This window comes from Aegilops tauschii, chromosome 3 (assembly GCF_002575655.3).
Source record: "Aegilops tauschii subsp. strangulata cultivar AL8/78 chromosome 3, Aet v6.0, whole genome shotgun sequence".
NCBI classification, from domain to species: Eukaryota; Viridiplantae; Streptophyta; class Magnoliopsida; order Poales; family Poaceae; genus Aegilops; species Aegilops tauschii.
In genome coordinates, this window is record NC_053037.3 from 47,364,246 (window position 1) to 47,381,061 (window position 16,816).

The window sequence follows — 16,816 nt, forward strand, 5'->3', positions numbered from 1 at the left end:
CTCGACGCCACCGCCGATCTTAAGCCAGATGACATGCCGCCGAAGACCGCATCGCGCCGCCGCCCGATCCAGGCCAGCCGCCGCCGCAGCCACCCGTGGCCTGAGGCAGGGCCGACCCCCGCCGCCTTCGAAGCCAACGCCGTCGCTTCTAGATCGGCCGCACCTCCACGCATGTTGGGGTCCCGCCACCCCTGAGACGCGGGAGGGAGGAAGAGCCCCCGCCACCGCTGTCGGCCTCCGGGCGCAAGCCGGCGGCGTCCTCCGGCGGCGGCGGGAGGAGGGGAGGAGGATGGTCTAAGCCCCGGCGGCGGCTAGGGTTGGGGATCCCGAGTCGCCTGAGCGGGGGGCGACCCGAGCCACCAAGGAAACTGAAGGAGTGTCACAATGAATAAGCTGAAACACGGCAGTAGTAAAACAATGGGATGAAGGAAAAGCTAAGCAACACCTCTACTATGGGAGGCGCGGAAAACGACTAGTGTCTCCATGACACCAAAGAAGTGTCGGTATTCACTGATTTCACTCCGTCGGATTTTTGTATGAGACGCTTCTTTCATTGCGGGTTGTTTGACTAAAGAATTGATTATAGGCTAGCAAACATATTTAATTCTAATCTGCAAAAACAGAGATGGAGTAAACCACCAGGCGTTGTGTGATCTACTGACCCAATACGGCAATACAAGAAATGGGTGAAAATATAATATGAACGACAATGAGAACAAGATAATATAGTGATGATCTTTTTCTTGAATTGTCCTTGTTGAGAGAGACTTGAGAAAATTTGATGGACAAGCGCATGTATGAATGTTACCTTATTGAACTGTTTTTCTTTTGAATTTGTGAATTGTCGATCAAGAAATTCCTGTATTGTCCTATATATGGTCGTGTATTGCTAGTTTTCCGCAAAGTTTGTGCCTTTTTTGTGTGCGTCGAGTCTCAATCCAGCTTGTGAGCTTCAACGAGCCAGCTTGTCAAGCTTCACGAGCTTGGTCTTTGAGGCTTGCGCTTGGCTTGTTGGACCTTCAAGCCGGGCTGAGCCCGAGCCAAACCCAGCTGGCCCTCGAAAGCCTTGAGCCCCAAGCTTTCTGTCCGACCCTACTTGTAAGGGTCTTGCCCGTCTTCTTTGCCGGGTGCAAGGTCGCCACATGGACAGCCCCTTTGTTGTCACCTGGAAGAAACGCATATAATCAAACACCAAAGCCGCGTAGATTACAATGGAGACGCCACAAACTTGGCATTTCACACCTGTCTTCTGGCTTGGCGGTGTTGCGACCTTTGCCTTCTTATTGGAAGCAGGCATCTTGAACGCACTTTCAGCTGCTCTCCTCCTCCTTGTCCCTAGCTTCTGCATAGATAATGTTTGTGTCAGGTATCATCAGGAGAAAAAAAATTGTAACAGGGGGAAGCCCATCAAGCCCAAACCTTGGGTCTATCATCTACCTCTTTTTTGAGACATGAATTTTTCTTGTCAGGAACCGCCAAAAGGATCTTCACTAGCTGCTGCCTCCATTAGCTTGAGATGTGACATAGCATCATTTTTCAAGTCAGGAGCTGCCAAAATAAATTCGGTGAACATAACTATATCTTGTTTGCTATACTCGCCATAGTTTGGTATAGTTTCCTGCGCAAAACAAAGAATACATGTCTTATTCATCAATAACCACTTAATTATCACTTGAAGTATCCGTTTGCAGCAAATCCACTTGCCTTGCAGAAATGGAGACGATCTGCAATAGCTTTTGCAAACTCTATGTCAAACATGCGATGTCCATAAAAGCAGTCATCATATTTGTGGTGCAAGAACACAGATAGACTATCTGAAGTTAATTCCAGTTTGTACATGTAACCAATAGTGGTTATAAACTCTCTGTCAATCTGAAATCGATAGGATAAAAGGAGAATCAAATATAAGCACAACAGGTTAAGACATGCGATGCTACCCTATTAAAACAATCAACCTTTAATTTCACATATAGATAGTTTGATTAGACAGTTTGTAATTAAAAAGGTGAACTGTTTTCTAGGGAACCGTCCGAGACTAAAAAAGACTATTGACCTTCTTCCTACATATTGATGGTAGAAATAATCATCAATCAATAAATATGTTTCTGTAAAGTCATATATGTAACAAATGTAGATAATTTACCAGCAAGCTATGGTGCATTATTGCAAACTTTCTTTGCATATTGTTATCATATTCTTGTGCACTGACAAATATTTTTAAATAATAAACTCACAAGTTACATTAATTATCAATGCAATCAAAATGAATTAAAGAGGCCGACAATATCACCCTAAACTCCCCAGTCACATTAATTATCAATGCAAATACAATATATTAAGGAGCACAACAATTAGTTCATATTTGAACATAATATTATTAAGGAGTTGCTTTTCAAATGAATTAACCAAACTTTTTGCAAATGTGTGTATTACCAGGCCGGGAGGTTATAATAGTAGGATTTTTTGTTCATGTTTAATGGCGTTACCTCCACTAATGGATGCACAGAGACATCCCTTCTAGTAATTGAGAGGTACATCGCAAATAATAGTTAATTTCTTTTAGACGCGTACCGGTTCTTACCATGCTTTCAATAACAAAAGTGATGCATAAGGCTACCCATAGTGGGTAGTATCCTAACTTAGTATCATGCATATGATACTACCACCCTAGTGCATAGTACCATATGTTAGTATCTTAGATGACCTTATTTATTGCTATGCAAGACACATAGTAGTACAATATTTATTATGATACGGTATCATGTATGATACTGAACCCTCTCTTTCTTCATTAAATTTTATGCCACTTCATCAAAATAGCCTAGTTAGCATGCATGATACTAGTTATGATCAGGGGCAGACCCAAGAAAAAACTTTAGAGGATATGTATGGCCATATTCATGAATTCATAACGCAAGTATCCATATAAACTAAAACTTGGGCACAATCACTCCATTCTACACAAGATTATCATGTTCATTGTGAACTGAAAGAAAACTAACAATACGAAGAAAATGACTTACATCAGTATGTTGATATCTTATTCCAAAGTTGCAAAAGCAAACATTGGCACATTGTTCTAAAAATCTAACCTACAACATGCAAGAAAAAAAATCATTATCAAACCTAGAGAGCATTAAAAACATTGAAGGATACCAATATTACAAAAGAAAATGAGCTTTAGCACAATACCTTTTATTTTATCCAACAGTGATCTTTCACCTCAAGAAAGTGTTTAACCATAACTTAATTAGAAACTGTATACAACAATTGATCTTCACTAAAATACTGATTGATCTTATCAATCATCATTGGCTTAAACTTTCTAGGAGTAGGCCCATGAGCCCCCCACATCAAGTTCTTTCTTCTTACATCACCATGCTGGTTGGGAATGTAGTATGCAATCCTCTTTCATTTTAGATGGAGCCCTTGAAAGCTAGTTCAAACCGACTAGTTCATGAATCTTGGAGGTTGTTGATTTTTTGAAGAAGAAAAACCTCCCCCTTAGCTTCCCAGCAACTTTGAATGCCAAAAAACTAACATGTTAAATAAATTATGAAATCGCCAAACATCATACACAAAGATGAAAGTGTACTAGGAACTAGGAAAAAAGTAGTAGATGATATGAATTAAATTGGAGCGTGTCAGTCTGGAGTAGCCAATTTTACTTGTAAAAAGAGAGATGCATACTAAATTTACATGTTGCAAATAAAATGTTTGAACTGACCTAGTCATCTAAATTTATACAAAAGTAAATGAGACTAACATGATTTGTAACCTAGAAGTTGCAAGCGAACAAAAAATTTGACAAGAAGAAACCCTAGAAGAACTGTACTGTTTACCTTGATATCAATTAGAATGAGGGAATTCCAGAATTGGTGATCGGCTTCCGTTGCGGTGTCGCCGTGTAGATGGGCAACGGCAAGTCGCCGATTGTTGGCGTGGAGCAGGCGACTGCACGAGGACACGATCACGTGAGCGGCGAGGTATGGGCAGCCGGCGTCTGGTGCGTTTCTGACTTCGTCGTGTGTATACGTGAAGCAGGCCGCAGGTGTCCATCAAGTTACGCAATCGTAGCTAGGCTTGCTGGCACTTATTAGCGGGCTTGGGCGTAGCCTATCTCTTAAGCCTGCTATTTCTTTGATGGTGGGCTGCATTTACAAAGCTGGCAATTTCTTTGTTGTAGTTTTGAAAATAAACAAAAAACTGGTCTGAGTGGGGGCAAATGTATTGGGCCAAGCGGGGGCACACTCAGCTAGGCGGGACTGGTACATAAGCGAACGTGAAAATCGAGTGGGGGCAGCCAGTCTTCAACGTGCGTCCGCCCCTGGTTATCTGGTTATGATACTCCCATTATGGGCAGCCGAACAGTGAAACACACCAGCACATAAATTAACACTCCTAAATCACTGCAGTTTGTAAGTGGGCTTGGTAACAATAAACCACAAGAACAACACATAAATTAACATCACTGCATGCATTACGCATGTGGGTAAAGAAAAGAACGTCCGACTTGTGGATAATTTGTTCTTTCAAAGGTAAGGGCTTATGTTACATGGTGAACTCATGATCTTGTCTATGAGGTTCTATTTTAGTGGATCTTGTGTGTGAAGTTGTTACAAGGATACATGAAAACCCTACTAAAGTTTCCAGGAGTTGATTTGCTTAAGGATGGTAATAACCGTGGATCGTTGTCACTCTAGAAGGGCCAGTATTTTATTAACCTCGTGTTCAATTCTTATTTGAGTACATTACAAATTCACTATCTATAGGTGTAATCTAGGGTCTCTAACTTTTGCTTATCTAAAGCTTGGATCGTAGTTAATAGATACGGTAATGTAACACACAATAGCAGTCGAGAGTGGTTTTTCTATACCCCACATAGATGCACCCTCACTACACCCACGATCGAGGGAAAGGGTGCACCGTGTTAAACTGTACATGTACATGTTGTATTCTCATTGTTGTATGTGGCTGCGTCCACCCTACTTTGTAGGATCGGCATCGCTCATGGCCTGCGTGCCTCAATTCTAGGAGCGCTTGCCTCCCGTATATGTTGTACATTGTAACAGATTTACTCAAGGAAGCAATTGATCTCTCCAACTTGGTATCAGCGACCAGCCCCTCCCAATGGCCGAGACCAGCTCGTCCTCCTCCGGTGCCCCGATCTCCGGCACCTCCCCGAGCTCCTTCTCCTCCCCGGCGTCCGACGCCGCCACCTCCTCGGCCACCTCCGCGGCATCTTCACCGCCCTTCGTTTTCGGTACCAACCCCACCCTCCTCAACTCCACCTCCGCTGCCTCCGATACTCAGTTTGCCCCTCTCTTCACCACCTCTGCCCCACCGGCGCCGCCACCGCCGGCCCCTCGCCACCCCATCTTCAGTGATCACATCACCAATCACGTCAAGTTCTTACTTGATCCCGCTGCTCACAACTATCACAAATGGAAGTCATTCTTCCTCATGGTGCTTCTCCGATACGGTGTCTCCTTCCTTATCGAGCAGCCCCTCCCCCCCAACGCCAGCGCTCACCTCCTTGAGCTCGACGCCCATGTCGCTCTCTGGATCTATGCCACTCTGGCCGATCCCCTCGTCGACCACGTCGTCGGGGCCACCACCACCTTCACCCTATGGAAGAAGATCCATGACTTCTTCCTCGCAAATCGCGCGGCTCGCTACATGATCCTCAACCGCCAATACCGCAATCTCAAACAAGGTGATCTTTCTGTCACTGAATATGCTTGACGCATGAAGCTTCTCACAGATGGCCTCGCGGACACCGATCACGAGGTCACTGAGGTGGATCTCACCACCCAGTTTCTTCACGGCCTCGACAAACGCCTGGACACGATTCGGGTTGTTCTTGGCGATCAGGCCTCCTCCATGCCGTTCGACACCATGCTCTCCCGCGTCGTCTTGGCCGAGGAGTCCATGGAACAGCGGGCGGCCAAAGAGAGCGCCTCGGCGTTCGCCCTCTTCGGTGGCGGCTCCTCCGGTGCTGGGGGCTCTTCTGGTGGTGCTGGCCGTGGCGACCGCCCCTTCGACCGCGGTGACTGCTCCTCGGGCCCTGAGCGCCAACCACCGTCGCCACACCACAACCCTGGCCGTGGCGGTGACCGTGGTGGTGATCGTGGACGCGGCCGTGGTCGTGGCCGTGGACGGGGGCGCGGACGCGGCGACACTCGCGGCTAGGCCTCTACACCGACTCCTGCGCCATTCACCGGCTACTTCTCCCCCTACGGCATGGCTCTCCCGCATCCACGCTCTGGCTGGGTGCCGCCCAACGCCGCCAGCGTGCTCGGGCCGCGCCCCGGCTCCCATGCGCAGGCCTATCCTGTGTACCAGCACGCACCTCCGGCACCGGCTCCCTACTACACCACCCCGCCGTCATCTTGGGAGCACGCGGCGTTGCTCAATGCCGCGTACAGCAATGGCGGCTTCTCCTCCCACCCCGCGCCCGAGTGGTACCTTGATAGTGGCGCAACTTCACACGTGACAGGCAATCTAGGTAAGATTACCAAGTCTGGTTCTTTAAAGCATGTTCCCTCTTCCATTCTTGTCGGCAATGGCCACCACATCCCCGTCACAGCCACCGGCTCCACCACCCTCCCCCCCTCCAATTTCCGTCTCACCAACGTGCTAGTCTCTCCCAACGTCGTCACTAGTCTTATTTCCGTTTGTTGTTTTACTAAAGACAACTCTTGCTCTATCGAATTTTACCCTTGTGGTTTTCTTGTGAAGGATCTTCGCACTCGTAGGTACTTCTGATCTCCGTTGGCGACGGCGACCTCTACCCCTTCTTTGGAAATAATCGCACTCCACCAGCAGCCTTCACCATCTCCACGCCGGATTTGTGGCACCGCCGGCTTGGGCACCCCGGCGCACACTCCTTGTCCACTTTAGCCAAGGATTTTCTTAGCTCTTGTAATAATGCAGCACACTCTCCATGTAATGCTTGCCAGTTAGGCCGTCAACCGCGCCTTCCCTTTTCTTCCTCCTTTAGCAAAACATTTGCACCGTTTGATTTGATTCATTGCGACTTGTGGACGTCTCCCGTTGTAAGTTTTTCAGGATTTCAATATTATTTAGTTGTGCTTGATGACTTTACACACTACTCCTGGACCTTTCCCATGCGCCAAAAATCTGACACCTCCGTCATACTACAACGGTTCTTCATGTTTGTCCACACACAATACAATGTTATCATCAAAGCTATGCAATGTGACAATGGTGGCGAGTTTATCAACTCCTCTCTACGCTCCTTCTTCTCCACTAATGGCGCCGTCTATCGCTTCTCTTGCCCTCACACTTCTCCCCAAAACGGCAAAGCAGAACGTCTTATTCGTACGACAAACGACATTGTCCGCACCCTTCTTCTCCAAGCAAACCTCACTCCCCCCTTTTGGGTTGAAGCACTCCACACGGCCACATATCTTCTCAACCGACGCCCCTCTAGCGCCATAGCTGATCACACACCTTTCTTCCTTCTCCACGGTATTCATCCTACATATGATCATCTACGCGTATTTGGCTGCCTTTGCTTTTTCCAACACATCCGCAACCATGCCCCACAAGCTATCCCCTCGCTCCACACGCTACATCTTCTTGGGTTATCCTCTAGAGCACAAGGGATACCGGTGTTTTGATCCAGCTTCCCGTTGCGTCATCGTTTCACGGCACGTTATTTTCGACGAGACCATCTTCCCTTACCAACCACCCCTTGCATGGCCACACCACATACCGGCCACACCAGATTCCGTGCGCCCCGCTATCCCAGCAGCATCCTCCTCGGATCTGCCGCCTACCTCGTACTGGCACCGCCACCCACCTGCGCCCGCATGCACAGCCCCACCAACCACCTGCCCCCCACACCGCCCGGTCCCCCCACCCCTGCGGACTCGGCCTCGTGCGCTCTCTCGCCCGGGTACCGCGGCGCATCAACCTCGCCCTCCGTGCTTGGCTCCACCCCCACTTCCCTGACGCGATCCACCTTGTCTTCCGCGCCTGTCGGCTCTGCCGGCCCCGCCTCCACGGATTCCGCGCCCGCTCCCTCTGTGCCACCAGCCGCGGGCTCCACCGAATCTGCCTCGGCCTCTGAGGCATGCACAACCAGTACTCCCTCGCTACGTCTCCCTCGCCATGCAGCACCAACTGAACCCCCACGCAACACACATAAAATGATCACCCGGGCCAAACGCGGCTATTGCATGCCTAAAAAGCTTTTTCTTGGTGATTCCTCCACACCACCCATCTCTTCCCTTCCCCCACCTACAAATCTGCCCTCAAAGACCCAAATTGGCGCCAAACAATGCAAGAGGAATTTAATGCTTTAATTACCAATTATACTTGGTCTTTGGTGCCTAAACCTGCAGGTGTCAATGTTGTCACGGGGAAGTGGATTTACCGTCACAAGTTCCATCCAGACGGCTCCTTGGCACGGTACAAAGCGCATTGGGTTGTCCGCGGCTTCACTCAACGCGAGGGCATTGATTATGATGAAACCTTTAGCCCGGTCGTCAAGCTAGCCACCATTCACGTTTTGCTCTCCCTCGCCACCTCCCGCTCATGGCCCATCCACCAATTGGATGTCAAAAACGCCTTCCTCCACGGCGATCTCAAGGAAACTGTGTACTGCTCTCAAACTGCTGGCTTTGTTGATCCTGCTCATCCTGACCACGTTTGCCTTCTGCGGAAGTCCCTCTATGGCTTGAAACAAGCCCCACGAACGTGGTTTCTTCGTTTCAAGTCGTTCCTGCTATCACTTGGTTTTTCTGCCGCCAAGAGTGACTCTTCGTTGTTCATACTTCGTTGTGGGACTTCCCTTGCATATTTACTGGTGTATGTCGACGACATCATTCTCACCGCGAACACCACCCACACCCTCACCACCATCATTGATGCTCTCAAACGGGAGTTCTCCATGTCGGATCTTGGTCCCCTCCATCACTTCCTAGGCATCAATGTCACACCCAACACCTCTGGTCTCTTTCTCCACCAACAACAGTACACCCTTGAGATCCTTGATCGCGTCAACATGCTTCATTGTAAGCCCGTGTCCACCCCCATTGATACCACTTCCAAATTATCTTCCCATGATGGTCGGCTTCTCTCCAATCCCACATACTACCGAAGTCTAGCCGGTGCGCTCCAATACCTTACCCTAACCCGGCCAGATATCGCCTATGCCATGCAACAAGTGTGTTTGTTCATGCATGAACCGCGTGACACACACATGCAGCTCATCAAACGGATTCTTCGGTATCTCCAAGGCACTTTGCATTACGGCATTCAGTTCTACAAGTCTTCCTCCACCGATCTTCTCGCCTATACGGATGCTGATTGGGCGGGTTGCCCTGACACGCGCAAGTCCACTTCGGGCTTTTGTGTTTTTCTTGGTGCTAACATCATATCTTGGTCTTCCAAGCGCCAACCCACCGTGTCCCGTTCGAGTGCCGAGGCAGAATACCGTGGTGTTGCCAACTGCGTTGCTGAATCTTGCTGGCTTCGGCAACCGTTGCACGAGCTCCATCATCCGCCCACACGTGCTACCGTCGTCTACTGTGACAACATCAGCGCCTCCTACTTAGCATGTAATCCGGTGCAGCATTAGAGGACTAAGCACATTGAGATTGATCTCCACTTTGTTCGTGATCGTGTTGCATTGGGAGAAGCTCGTGTGCTCTCCATGTCCCCTCCAGTTCACAGTTCACGGATCTCTTCACTAAGGGGCTACCATCACTGGTTTTCCATGAGTTTCGTGCCAGCCTGAACGTCCTCCCAAACGGCGTTCCGGCTGAGGGGGGGGGGTGTTAAACTGTACATGTACATGTTGTATTCTCATTGTTGTATGTGGCTGCGTCCACCCTACTTTGTAGGATCGGCAGCGCTCGTGGCCTGCGTGCCTCAATTCTAGGAGCGCTTGCCTCCCATATATGTTGTACATTGTAACAGATTTACTCAAGGAAGCAATTGATCTCTCCAACTCACCGAACTTGGGTGTAGGTACTACTTTCCATAGCAGTATGTATAGTAGCAAGGGGATAAAACTTACCATTCGTGGTGAGAAACTGAATCCATATGCTTTTACCCTCTTCTCCAGTTCCTTGCTCAGTGGGATATGATATTCATTGGTTAGGTTGTCCTTTTCTTCCGGTACAAATTCATCAAGGACATACTTTAGTCCCCATGTCAGCTCATGAACAATGCGAGCATCAAGCCAACAAATGACTTTCTGAAGAAGAAACAAATATAGCAATACAATATATTAAGGTAAATATTATTCACTACACACAGATAAAAGGATTAAGGAAATATAACATCAGGATATATTAGGGTAAACATTAACTCACAAGTTTGTTCTCAATAACATACTTAAGTTGTGCATCTAGAACAATCAACGGTTGTGTAAAATTGAATTTTAGGATGAAATTTTCCAGATCCTCACCAGGACCAACAACACTATCCCAGGCAACAGATTTGTTATCAACCTTAATGAAACCAAGGGCGGAGATAGCCTGCAAATAGCATGGTGCAAAACACATCAAAATATTAAAAGATTGAAATGCAACATATGTACAGTAAAACTGTAAAAGAGCACAAAATAGTAAAGGCCCAACGCAGCAGTCCAAAAACTAGAATAAACTACCTAAATTTCAGATGGGCTAAAATGTATGAGACCGAGAACATAAATGAACAAATATGCATTGAAATAAGTAATTTCATGTGGCAACGCATCAAAATGTTAAAGGCTTACAGACTTCAACATGTACTGTAAAAGAGAGCGAAATAGGAAAAATGCCCACCAACACAGTCCAAAAACTAGAATAAACAACCTAAAAGTTAAGAGACTGAGAACATAAAAAAAAATTAGCACTGAAAGAAGTAAATTCAGGAGCTATACTGTACATCGCGTGCATCACTTAGACGAGTAAACGATGCCCATATCTCCTGTACAAAGCAAAAGAAAAAAATCTATGAGGATAAGGTGTAGGGCTCATATTTAAGGGAAGGAAAAGGGATTATACATCACACCAACGCGGAGGACAGTGCGGTACCTCAGGGCACTGAAGAAATCGCGCCAAAAAACTGAACATAGCAAAACCTAACGGAGTTTCAAGCAGCATCATCCTAAATGAATGATGCTTAGGACATGCACCTTCTCTGCAAGCGCAATTAAGACCAAAGCAATTCAATGAAATTGCCAACAACCAAAGATCATAATAGCTTCCCGCTGCCCTCTCACTATCCGCCCTCTCACTATCCCGAGATTAGGAGGGTTAATCATCAATATTCTTCCATTTTCTGGCATAAATATGGTGGCATATTTAGGGATGAAGCAACCATTTTCTAATATCACATCTCTACTCCGTCTCAGTTGGTAGTCTTCGTCGGTTAATTTTCGTCCCACCTTGGAGTCCAGAGCGCGACGGCAGAACTGCGCGACGGCCGTCGCGGTGGGCGAGCGCAGCGGTGACGACTGCCTGCTGCTGCGGTGACTGGCTGCTGTTGTTCCTGCTTGCGCGGCAGCGGTGACTGCAGATGCTGCTCATGCATCTGTTGTTCCTGCGTGTGCGGGGGAGCGGAGGCGATGGCATTGCGGTGGCGATGACTGCATTGGGCAAACTTTTTCGTCTGCGCGGACACGAACGGACGAAATGGGTCGGTGTGTTGCAGTTGCTCTAACTCCCTGAAATTTTTCATTCATTTGCTTTTAGGATGTAGGATGGAGCATAGTTTGTCCTGTTGATTGTCAATTGTACTCCTTCCGTTCCTAAATATAAGCCTTCAGTTTGTGATGTTGAAGATGCTTCGTACTCCTTCTGTTCCTAAATATATGCCTTCTTATAGATTTCAATATAGAGTATACATGGAGCAAAATGAGTGAATCTACACTCTAAAATTTGTCTATATCCATCCGTATGTAGTCCGTATTGAAATATCTAAAAAGGCTTATTTTTAGAAATGGAGGGAATAACAAACAAAAAAGATTACATAACATAAATTGATTGATCATAAATTATTGTTTTTTCTCCTAGGTGGGATTGGTAGCAAAGCTGTTCTATTGGACTATGCAGTTCATTGGCCATGGAGTTTTTGAGGCAAATCTCTATCAAGCTATTAATGTTAGGTTAAGCGCTAGCTTTAGTAAATTCCTGCCCAAGGATTATACTTGACACTTACTCTGACGGTAGAACTGGACACGTGCTCCACTTGACAATATCCTGGTTTTCACGTTTGAGCATTGAAAATGAAAAACAAGTGTTTGGGTATGTGGTGGAAATCCCTCTTACGTGATTTCTAAAAAAGGGTTAATCAAAGATTGCATTCATGAATAATAGAACTACCAAAATGTGGACATGCTAATTTATTTTTGAGGAACCTAGCACACCAACAACTATCACCTGGCCCATGTCAAACGTTCACCCCAGCAGACTAACCTGTCAACTACCAAAATGTGGACATGCTAATTTCTGCTTGGTATTCCAATGAGCATAGACGAACAATAAATTTATATATTGCATTATCGTAACAATCAAAATAATATTAATTTCGAAAATTGTAGGGATGTGTGTGACTATTTATATTATTTTATGCTTTGGTGGAACGGTGAAGAATTAGTTCATCCACTTTGCCCAATGAGTATTCTCCATTACACATTTTAAGACCTTCGACGTGAATTCTTCGTGCTAATTACATATACTGCTTGTGCAGGTTGGGTATGAGTTGAGTAAGGTTTTTTAGTTATACTTGTTCAAATTTCATGCGAATGGAGCTAAAGTCAATATTCTTAATATTGTGCGAGAATTTCTTAAGAGCATCAAATGGATCTTAATTTGTAACTGGTTTTAGTTAGATAATCTCTCTATATGTATAAGTCATCAGATTGCCTTTTTTGTTATCAATTTACGTTGCAAGTGAAGTTGACTTTAATTATTGATGGATTTTGCCTGTGCTATCTATTCTCTTCACGTGAAATTTAACATGTATTATGTTTATATAATTCCAGCAATATATTCAAAAGCCCGTGGCAACGCACGGGCACTCTACTAGTTATGTATAATGTTGAAATATGGGGTGGGCTTTAAGCCCATCCAACAATTTCAGAAAAATTTCTAACGGCCCATGTGGGTTTATTGGCACTAGGTGGAGGTGGGAAGTTTAGTCCCACCCCGGAAGTGAAAGAGGAGTTGGACCTCCTTATAAGGGTTCCTCCTCTACATGCTATTGAAGCTTGAGAAGAGAAGAGGCCCTCGCGCGCTCCTCCTCCTCCGCCGCCGCCGCCGCCGCGGGAATGAGCCGAGCCAAGCTCACACCTACGCTTCTCCGAAACCCCGTCTCTCTGGTTCCTGTACGACGAATAGGTTTTTGGGAAGCGACTACGCGACTGCTCGCCTCTGATCCTCTATGTCCGCGTCATCGCCATGTCCACCGCCACCGAGAAGACCGAGGCCGCCGAGGACGCCGCCGCCGCCGCCACGGCTTCTACATGGCCTACTGGAGGGTATAACGCGTTTATCCCTCTCCTGATTATTTCTGTATTAGCAATACTAGCATCATGTGTAGATTTGTCTACTGTTTGCATAGTACGTGCATCCCTCTCCTGATTATTTCTGTATTAGCAATACTAGCATCATATGTAGATTTGTCTACTGTTTGCGTAGTACGTGCTTGTTTAGACCAGTACCAGTATGCTGTTAATTCTGCCAATGCCATGCTAGTCATCTACTTATGGATTAAATTAGTCAAAAAAATTCCTAGTTACTTAGCAATCCAAAAACCTATTATGTGTAGGAATTTTTCGGCAAGTGGCTTTGCCGCAGCACTGAAACCGGATAAGTTTACCGGTACGTATTTTAAGCGTTGGCAGACAAAGACCACTTTATGGCTCACGGCTATGAACGTGTTCTGGGTCACCGGTGTGTCCACGGGAACGATTGCTCCTGAACAGGAGATGGCGTTCAGGGAGGCAACCACTATGTTTCTCGGAGCAGTTCTTAGCGTGATCGAAGATAAATTGGTCGACGCATATTTACATGTGCATGTCGCCAAGGACTTGTGGGAGGCACTCGAACCTAAGTTCGGGGCCGCCGATGCAGGGAGCGAGATGTATATTATAGAGCAGTTCCACGATTACAAGATGGTTGAGAACTGTCCTGTACTAGAGCAGGCTCATGAGATAATATGCATTGTTAAGGAGCTTGAACTTCTGAAGTGCGAGTTACCGGGCAAGTTTGTCGCGGGCTGCATAATCGCTAAGCTCCCTTTTTTCTGGAGGAACTTTGCCACCACTCTGAAACATCAGAGGCGTGAATTCTCTGTGGAGGATGTCATTGGCCATCTAAGTGTTGAGAAGAATTCAAGGGCAAAGGACTTGCATGGAGAAGGGGCCGAAGGGACTTCTGTCGCGAACATGGTGAACCAGAGGAACTTCAACTCCCACAAGCCCAAGGGGAAGAACGGTGTCCAACAGAATACCGACTTTAAGAAGAAGGGTAAGAAGACCTTCAAGAAGAACAAGAAGGATGAGGGTTGCTTTACTTGTGGTTCGGTTGAACATTCGGCCAACAAGTGCCCAAACAAGTTTAAGAAGTCAAGACAGGACTCCAAGTCCGTCAACATGATTGTGGGCAACAATGAGTGGTGCATCTGGGTACGGTAATTTAGTTACTGTTTTTTCAGTGTTTCAGCCCACCGATTGGTGGGTGGACACAGGTGCAGGCGTTCATGTTTGTGCTGACATTTCATTGTTTTCTTCTTACCAGGTCACAAGCCACGGGTCCGTATTGATGGGGAATGGCGCGAGTGCTTCTGTTCATGGCGTTGGCATGGTCGATCTGAAGTTTACTTCGGGAAGGGTCGTGCAGCTGAAGAACGTGCATCATGTCCCCGCCATCAAGAAGAACCTCGTTAGTGGCTCCCTTCTATGTAGAGAAGGGTTTAAGTTGGTCTTCGAGTCTAATAAATTAGTTGTTACTAAATATGGACTATTTGCTGGAAAAGGTTATGAGAGCGGAGGGATGTTCTGCCTTTCCCTCGCTGATTTTTGTAACAAAGTCGTGAACCATATTCATTCGAGTGTTAATGAATCTGAAGTTTGGCATTCACGTCTTTGTCACATTAGTTTCGGTGTTATGACGCGGCTAGCTAAGTTGGGTTTAATCCCGAGTTTCACTTTAGCCAAAGGTTCTAAGTGCCTTTCATGTGTGCAAGCTAAGCAACCTCGCCAGCCTCACAAGGCTGTGGAGCAGAGACACTTGGCACCATTAGAACTCATACATTCTGATCTTTGTGAGCTGAATGGTGTGTTGACTAAAGGTGGAAAGAAATACTTCATGACATTGATAGATGATTCCACTAGATATTGCTATGTGTATCTGTTAGATACTAAAGATTAGGCTCTACACTACTTTAAAATATATAAGGCAGAAGTTGAGAATCAACTTGAAAAGAAAATTAAACGAGTCCGGTCAGATCATGGTGGAGAGTACTTCTTGAGTGAGTTTGATTCCTTTTGTTCGGAACACGACATTATTCATGAGAGGACGCCTCCCTATTCTCCCCAGTCAAACGGAAAAATCATACTCTAACTGATTTGGTTAACGCCATGTTAGATACATCGGGTTTATCCAAGGCATGGTGGGGGGAGGCTATATTGACGGCATGTCATGTCCTGAATAAAGTTCCGACTAAGCATAGTGAGATCACTCCCTATGAGAAATGGGCGAAGAGAAGGACAACACTCTCATACTTGCGTCCTTGGGGCTGTTTGGCGAAAGTCAATGTGCCGATCCCCAAAAAGCGTAAGCTTGGACCACAAACTGTGGACTGCGTTAATTTGGGCTACGCTAAGAACAACGTTGGCTATAGATTTCTAGTAGTGAAATCTGAGGTATCTGACCAGAAGGTCAGTACAATTATGGAGTCTAAGGATGCTACATTCTTCGAGGATATTTTTTCTATGAGAGATACGGAAAGCACTTCTAGATAGGAATCTGAGGAGACTCCTGAGCCTACAATTCCTATGGAATATTACGAACGAACACATGATGAAAATCCTGAGGAGGATGATGAGGAAACCCTTGGTAGGGGTAAGAGACAAAGGACTGCAAAGACCTTTGGTGATGATTTCTTCGTGTACCTCGTGGATGATACTCCCACTTCTATTTCAGAAGTGTATGCCTCTCCAGAAGCTGACTACTGGAAGGAGGCGGTCCGTAGCAAGATGGATTCCATCATGGCTAACGGGACATGGGAGATCACTGACCGTCCCTAAGGTTGCAAACCATTGGGATGTAAGTGGGTGTTCAAGAAGAAGCTTAGGCCTGATGGTACGATTGAAAAGAACAAGGCTAGGCTTGTGGCCAAGGGCGATGACCAGAAAGAAGAGGAAGATTTCTTCGATACTACTACCTCTTGAGCACTGCGTTGGCTTTCCCTTGAAGAGGAAAGGGTGATGCAGCAAAGTAGCGTAAGTATTTCCCTCAGTTTTTTAGAACCAAGGTATCAATCTAGTAGGAGGCTCCACACAAGTCCCTCGTACCTACACAAACAAACAAGAACCTCGCAACCAATGCGATAAAGGGGTTGTCAATCCCTTCACGGCCACTTGCGAAAGTGAGATCTGATAGAGATAATAAGATAAGATAAATATTTTTGGTATTTTTATGATATAGATTGAAAAGTAAAAATTGCAAAATAAAGTAGATTGGAAACTTATATGATGGAAAATAGACCCGGGGGCCATAGGTTTCACTAGTGGCTTCTCTCAAGATAGCATAAGTATTACGGTGGGTGAACAAATTACTGTCGAGCAATT

General features: G+C 46.2%; 1 pseudogene; it reads right to left on the reverse strand.

The window, feature by feature from the left end:
• Positions 1-898: 898 nt before the first annotated feature.
• LOC109749002 (uncharacterized) overlaps positions 899-16,816 on the reverse strand; it is a 46,671-nt pseudogene continuing 30,753 nt past the window's right edge.